This window comes from Microtus ochrogaster, chromosome X (genome assembly GCF_000317375.1).
Source record: "Microtus ochrogaster isolate Prairie Vole_2 chromosome X, MicOch1.0, whole genome shotgun sequence".
NCBI classification, from domain to species: Eukaryota; Metazoa; Chordata; class Mammalia; order Rodentia; family Cricetidae; genus Microtus; species Microtus ochrogaster.
The window spans coordinates 59,761,818-59,769,673 of NC_022026.1; the positions used below are offsets into that span (position 1 = coordinate 59,761,818).

Sequence of the window (7,856 nt, forward strand, 5' to 3'; positions counted from 1 at the left end):
CCCCCTTCAAACGCCAACAGCCCAATACCAATTAGCATGAAAATCTTTAGACTGATGCCTCTGAACATTACTGCGGTTTTAACAAGGACAGCAGCATATCCAGGTAGTTAATGTAACAGAAACCACAGGCAGTAACTTGCATCCATCCCCTGCCAGTTGACATGGTTATTTCTTTGCCTCCTCTCACTGGTTCATTCTCCTCTTTACTTGATTCCCCACCCCAGCACTTCTACCCCGCTTCCCACAAAGCTTGAGGCAGTCACCCGCCGGGCGGTGGAAGTTGCCAGGCAGGGAGTGAAGAGACAGCGGAAGAACAGGGCAGAGCGTGCAGTGCCCACAGCCTTGGCGGCCCGTTGAGCGCGGGAAGGTTAGGAGGATGGGGTCGGGGCGGATCCCAGGGCCGCCCCCAGTCCTCCAGGGTGCCTGGGACCCGGGAGCTGCAACACGAGGCTCAGCGAGGCAGCCCAGGGCTGCCCCCCCCCCCCCCGCAGCAAGGGGAGGGCGGTCAGGGGGCGGAGCGCAGCACTGCGCGGGTGGCGGGAAAGGGGCGGAGATGAAGGCTCGGCTCGGGCTGGTCGCTGGACCCAGTTGCAGAACCTGCCGGCCAGGTGAACGAACAGAGCTCTTGGCTCTAAGGTAGCTCCGTCTGCTCCTCCGAGTGAGCGAGGCTTTCTGGGGGGTCCCGCGGTCTCCCGGCCGTCGCCTTCCCACTGCTGAAGACAGCGCAACGGCGGGCGCACCCTGCATTCAGGTGGGTCCCCCGAGCAACAGTGGCGCCTTGCCCGTTTCTGGGGTCGCCGTGGCCTGGGAAGCAGAGTTTCTGTGGCCATCGTGGGCAAGGGCCGGCCAGGTCCCAATTGCTAGAGGAGGGTGCTCGGCCCCGTAGGGTGCGCGCTTGAGCTAGGTGGGGAGAGGTACGGAAGAATTATCGCCTGTGGGATTTCGCTCCTTCAGTTCTTCTGGGAGCGGTCCTCACCTCGACTCCTTGGAGGAGCTGAGCTTCCATGTTGCATCTGGCGACCACGACGCCCTTTACCCACTCGCGATCTGGGTGGTAGTAGCCTGTCGCTCCAACCTTCCTGATCCCCACCCAACAGCCATCAGGACGCCCCCTGTTCCCAGCCCGCGGGGACTGAAGGGACTGGGTGAAGGGAGACTGGTGGCAGGACTGCGGGGGAGTTGGGGGGGGGAAGGCTGGAGTTACTAGAGTATTGTGTACCAGCGCATCGCCACACCCGGGGTCTCCCTCCTGCTGTCCGAGCTGGGGTGGGGGCTGGGGTGATAAGTGTGCGGGACTTCCCTCCCCGAGGGTTGGCCGCGCACACAATCCTCAGGAGCTCGTGGTCGTTTGCATTGCATGAGAAGGCACGTGGGAGCGGTATTGGTCTTTAGAGGGTACTCAAAGACCTTCTTTGGGGTGGCCCAGCGTACGATCGGGCTTGGAAAGGGAGAAGATTTTTGGTATCTTTTTTTTTCTTTTTTCTTTTTCTTTTTAATGAACATCCTAGGAAGGAGGAGGCGAGGGTCTCAGGGAGACTTGGTTTTCCAGGATTTGCGCAGTTCCGTAAAACAAAACAAGCTTTCGAGCTTTAAAGTAAACGATGGGTAAGTGGGATGCGTCTGTGGTATGGGCAAAGAAGCCAGGACTTGGCCGGGTAGCAAGCCAGGCAGGTTTGGTGGGGGGTCTAATGCTATCTCAGCAGGGGGTGGGCGCGGGAAGTGCTTCTTGTGTCTTTGGTTTAACATATTGGAGCCTGGGAGGAGGCGGCCACTTGTCCTGGGAAGACGGGCACTCTGAAGGGCTGCCCCTCTGCGGCGCAGCTGCCCGGGCAAGGCGCTTCCTCATTTTCAATTAACTACAGAATTTAAAGGTTTGTCTTTATCTTTCCCTGCGATGCAAACCCTTCTTTTTATCTTATGGCTGCTTGGATTCTCTGGTAATTGCTTATGCATATTTTATTCCTCTGTTCTTTCCGTGACTTTTTTTTTTTAAGGAAAAAAGGATCTATCTGTATTTTAATCAATAGAAGGTAGGGAAAGATCTTTTCGGATTTGTTTATGTTCAAATCAGGCCCAGGGTACTATGACGAAAACACCCCACCAAAAATCTGTTTAGATTGAATTAAGCTCTGTTCAGATTCAGACTGAAATTTTTATTTTTAAATAGATACCTTATGACCTTGGAATAAAGTAACGTTAGCGTGCGTCCATATCTCTTTTTATCAGGTTAAGTTATGAAATTCTTTATTCTCAGATTATACAGGGAAAATTGACTCCTAATTTTAAATGGTAGGTCTCGAAATGGCTGTAAATTATGCTGGCACGTGCTTTCTCTTCCCCCTCCCCCCACCTCTCCCCTTCTTCCTTGCTCCCTCCTTCCTTCCCTCCGTCCCTCCCTCCCTCCTTTTCTCTCTTTCTCTTTCTCTCTCTCTCTTACACACACACACACACACACACACACACACACACACACACACACACACACCCCTTTCTTCCCTAGCCTAGCCTGGAACCCTGTAGGTATCCCGGATGGTCTCAAATGCGAATTCATTTTCCTTCTCTATATAACCAAGCGTTGGTGAGCAGAACTCCCATATCTTTTAATGAACTATTCAGAAGGTGATTTGGTTGATGACCTGGGACTTAGTATGTTTCAGTTTCTTATCAACTACTTTATTGAACCATTGTGGAAGGAGATGCCTTAGGTAAGTTGCATTGGGAGAGAAAACACTTTGTTGGTCTTTCGGAGCAAATATTTTGCCACTTTTCCTCCCGTTTTTCTCTGTTAGATGCCTAGGAAAGATGTAATGCTGATGAATAAAACATGCTTTATTTCTCTTTTATGTCTACAGGTGGCAGTATCGAAGCCAAAAGCTTCCAGAAGTGGTTTCTGAAAAATAAGACTTGAATGTACATGAGTAAGCAAACACAGGAATCCAGAAAATCCACAGGTATGTACGACAATTAATCCACCTATCCAGCTTTATGATTATTGCATTCCAGTAGTACAAACCCATTTGTTCTTATGTTAAATATTTTTACATTTCTTTCTATTGACTTTTATGAAGTGAAACACATTTTGATGTTCTCAGAAAAATCTATTTCAGTTAGTACATTTAAATAAAAAAATGCAGTATACCAGATTACCCCAGTTTTTTTCACTGTATCCACATGGTGCATTTTAAGGAGTGGCCTGATCCTTGTTAACCCTTTTCCTGAAACTGAATCTGCCGGCTGCTCAAAGATTTCTTGTAAGTGCATTTCTGACTTGTCTTGTTGAGCCAATGTAAAAATTGTTGCCATTAATTCCATATCACATTGATCAGGCTTCTTTGTGCTTCTGATCTACCTGCTTCTCTGCCTCCCATGGATGTGTGCAGCCACTACTAGTTTATCCTGGGGCTTTTGTGTACGATAGGCAAGCATTCTACCAGTTAAGACAGCCTGGTAAGTTTCTTTTACATTGGCCTTTCTGTATTTAATACCTTCTCATCACTTCACAGTTATTACCTTCCCACTAATTTGTTTATTTAACTAAGCTAAGGGCATGTTAGAGGCAATCAAGTTTGTAAAATTGTGACGGCGAAAGGATTTGATTCTTATTACTACATTGTAAGATTTTGCATATTAAGGTCTTTAATATTCACATTATTACTAATGGTGGGAGCCAGGGGAGGTGGGGAAAGCCAATACCCTTTATTTTTCTTTTTTGAACAGCTCATGTTACCTGTGCTAATTGACTGTTTAGGGACAGTCAATAAAATGTCCCTTTATAAAAAGAATGAAGGTTTCTCTTCTTAGAGTGGGTAGATGGTGTGTGGAAAGGATAGGTATTGGAGGGATGTCACATGTTTATCAAATATTGAAGTATGATAATATTGTAACCTGCCTGGCAGCAATGAAAATGTTCTAAAAAGACATATGTCTATCAGATTATCAGACTTTTGAAACAGTAGACACTGAAGAAATGGGAATTTCCCTGGGAATCTCATGCTTAGAGAGGAAAAGCCATCAGTCAGTGTGGGTGAGGGTGAGGCAGCGGGAAAGAGATTTCATGGTTATAGCAACTTGTCAGAGCACCTTACAGCCATCTAATGATGCTTAAATATACATATCCTTTGACGTGGATTTAAACCTTGATCTCACTTCAGGACCCTGACTGACTTCAAGGATACTGGATCTCTTTGTCTCTTTTCCTAATGTGTCCAGTTTGAATAAATTCCCCTTTTTTGCTTTCCATGTTTATCTTGGCTCTTTTAATTGACTTCTTGAGGGTGAATGGCAGGACTGACTTAGCATAGGTGTGACCTCCCCCATGTTTGATAACACCTTATGATATATATATGTGTGTGTATGTATATACATATATATCATATAAATATATGCACACAATTTTGGGTGGGAGGCGGGAGATGCTGCTGGAAATGCAAGTCAGGGCCTTGGGGGGCATGAGCTATATTTTAAATATATTATAGTTATATATAAATATATATTTCAAATATATATTAAAATAAAGTGATATTTTGAAAATTTGAATGGACATAGCTATCATGGTGAGCCGTGATTTTAATACTTGCCCTTGGGAAGGAGTAGCAGGTGGAATCTGCTACGTAGTGAACTCTGTCTCAACCAAAACAGAAGAAAAACACCCTGCAGGGCAGGTTGTAGTTACTCACACCTTTAGTTTCAGCACCTGGGAGGCAGGGCCAGGTAGATCTTTGAGTTCAAGGCCAGCCTGGTCTACAGAGTGAGTTCCAGAACAGCCAGGTCTACACAGAGTAACCCTGTCTCGAAAAACTAAAACTCAAAAGATGAATAATGTCAAGTTGGTCATTTGACTGATAGAAAGCAAACAGGAGGTGTAGATTCCAAGTACAGACTAAATAAAAACAGGTTATTATAAAACCCAGTGAATACAGGGTGGTTTTAGGAAAGGGAACACTGAAAGACAGAAGAGCCGTAAATTTGCTCTGAGGGAGGCTTCAGATTCATCAGGTAACTTGGGAGACTGGTAAGTTTGGGTACAATAGGATCTAAACATCTAAATCAGAAAAAGAAAAAGCAAGGTTGCAATTTGTTAACTTTTGAATCAGATTCCCAACTGAAAGACCTGACGTGCTTTACGAATAATTTACCTTTGAGATATAACAAACATACATCAAAAAGTATAAAGTGTATTAATAGAAGGTATGATTGATGATCACTTAACATTTTCTGTGACTCTGCAGCCCCTGACAGATCAAGCCTAATATATTTCCAGCACTAGAGTTCTTGCCCAATCTATTCAGTAGTCATCTCAACTACATCATGAAGGTAACTAAATCGCCATTAAAACAACAACAAAATCTAATCAACTGCTTTAATCTGGTTTTACAATCCATATAAATAATATCATACAATAGGAACTCTGGTGTATATGTTCTTTCACAGGTTGTGTAATAAGTAGTTTCTTTGAATAGATTGATAATTTACTGTTACATCTTTGCATAGTGTCCAGGATTTGGCTAAAATGAATAAAGCATATTTGAACATTATTGCTTGTGTTCTTTGGTTCACATTTTCATTCCCCAGTCCTGCAAACATAAAGTAAAGAAAGTATGGTACTTATGCTTAGATTGGAGCATTGAGATTCAGTAGATAGAAGATGTTGACAGTTTTCCAAAATGGTTGTACCAATATAAATTCTACCAGTGGGGCATAAGAGTTCTGATTCCTATGTACATTTTGAGCAATGCCCTTTCTCTCTCTCTCTCTCTCTCTCTCTCTCTCTCTCTCTCTCTCTCTCTCTCTGTCTCTGTCTCTCTCTCATTGTATTTGTTCTTGCTGAGGAGCCTGGGGTATAATGCCTGAGCTAAAGTGATCCTCAGCTTCCGGAGCAGGAGACTATAGCCACACATCATTTTTTATAGTGAATTTTGCCTGTTTTTGAGGAGGGAATTGAGGTATTTTTGTAGGCTTAAAAATACATACTTTAAAACTGTGATAAAATATATACATGCAGTTAAGCTGTTTTTTCTAGTATATAGGTAATGACATTAGGTACAACGCATTATTACATACTATGCATTACAAGAATTATTGTAAAAGCAAAACTCTGATAAACTGTAATGACTTATTCCCTCATGCTGTCATGGTAACCAACATTCTAGTTTCTGCTAAGAATTTGACACTGTAGGTGCTTTATGAGTAGAATCTATTCGCTTGTCCAGAGATTCTTGAGTGGTGCCACCTTCTGGCTGCTGAGAGTAACGCCGAGGATACAGATACTCCCTGAAGGCTCTGCACTCTGCACAAAGTAGAGTGACTGGAAGAATTGTATTTTTCATTTTTTAAGGAACTGCTTTACTGTTCATAGTGTTTAGACCGTTTTACATTCCTAACAATAATGTGAAGGTTCTGATTTCTCCACAGCTTTACCAAAGTTTGTTATTTTCTGTTTTTTTTTTTCCCCAGTAGTACTGATTCTAATTAGTATGAGGTGATCCTTGTGGGTTTAAAAACCATTTTTTTATTGAGTAGTGATGCTAAAATGCTGTAGATGCCATTGATACTTGTATATCTGTTGTGAGTGCCTGTTAAAATCTTTTTCCTTTTTTTTAAGGCTGTGGCTCAGGCTTGCTTTGTAGTTGGTATGTAGCTCAGGCTGGCCTCTGACTGGTCATTCTCTTACCACAGGCTCCCAAGTGCTGTGATTTAAGGCATGAAGTACCATGCCCAACTTTTTACTCACTTTGAATCCCCCTTATTTTATTGTAAGAAAGAATCTGCTTTTGACTCCTTTGTCAGATGTATATATATGTGTGTGTGTGTGTGTGTGTGTGTGTGTGTGTGTGTGTGTGTATGTGTATTTATGGATTTGGTCATACACACTCACAATCCTATCACTTGGGAGCTGGGGTAAGAAGATTGTTCGAGGACAGCCTGGGCCACTAGTGAGACCCTGCTTCAGAAAAAACAAACAAACAAAAACCTCTCTTTCTCCAAACCTGGCTTGTCTTTTGCTTTTTTGTTTTTGTTTTTTTGAGATGCCTTTTTATTCTTAGCATGTCTTTTGGTATTTTTAAGAAAGTGCCCTCACTTTCCATTTGTGACTGCTGCCTTTTGTTCAAGCTAGGAAATCTTTCCCTGCTTCAGAGGTTTTTTTTTTTTATTTTTAAATTTTATTTTTGAAACAGGGACTAACAGTCCTGCTTGGGCTGCTTCTAACTTGAGCAGATCCTTCTGCCTTAGCTTCCTGAATGCTAGCTTTACAGCCACTCACTACCCTGATGGCCTTCTATTGCTTTTAAGGCAGCTCATTAGCTCCAGCCACCTGTGGTAGGAGGAGCTGGTTGCCAGCTGCCTGGGTCAGCTGGCAGACCATCAGGAAGAAATCTCTGTTTAATGTTGAGGTCGCTCTACATAGATGGCAATGAGGAGAGAGCGTTCTTTGATGAACAGTTGACAACCTTGTAAAGAGACAAGCTTGTCCCAGCACAGCCTGTTCCCATTATCAGCCCCTGCCACACAGGCTGCACCCCCTATGCCTGTGTTTTTTACTGGTATAACTAGGATCTGCTTTTGGAAAGGCTCTTTTTTTTTTAATTGCCGAGAGCACATGAAGATAATATATTTGGTAGCTGTCATCTTAAGCTAGCTACAAAATTGTTTAGACCTTTATCTAAAATGCTTGAGTCCATAATTGCTTTAGGGGCTTGAGACTATTTGTCTACCTAATGAGATCTGAGTTTAAGCATGACGCATTTATATTTATGTAACTTATTCATACTGCTTAACGGTAACCCTATCTATCTATATCTATCTATCTATCTCTATCTATCTATCTATCTATCTATCTATCTATCTATCTATCTATC

The 7,856-nt window shown here is 43.2% G+C and overlaps 1 long non-coding RNA gene across 3 annotated transcripts in view; it reads left to right on the forward strand.

Moving 5' to 3' along the window:
- Positions 1–554: 554 nt before the first annotated feature.
- Positions 555–7,856, forward strand: part of LOC101986764 — an 85,099-nt gene continuing 77,797 nt past the window's right edge. For 2 of the 3 annotated variants that reach the window (XR_003378002.1, XR_003378001.1), the window contains exons 1-2: positions 555–751; positions 2,853–2,951. This is a non-coding gene — a long non-coding RNA (uncharacterized LOC101986764). Of the gene's footprint in view, positions 752–2,500; positions 2,706–2,852; positions 2,952–7,856 lie in introns of those variants that run through there. The other variant, XR_003378004.1, reaches the window with a different exon arrangement.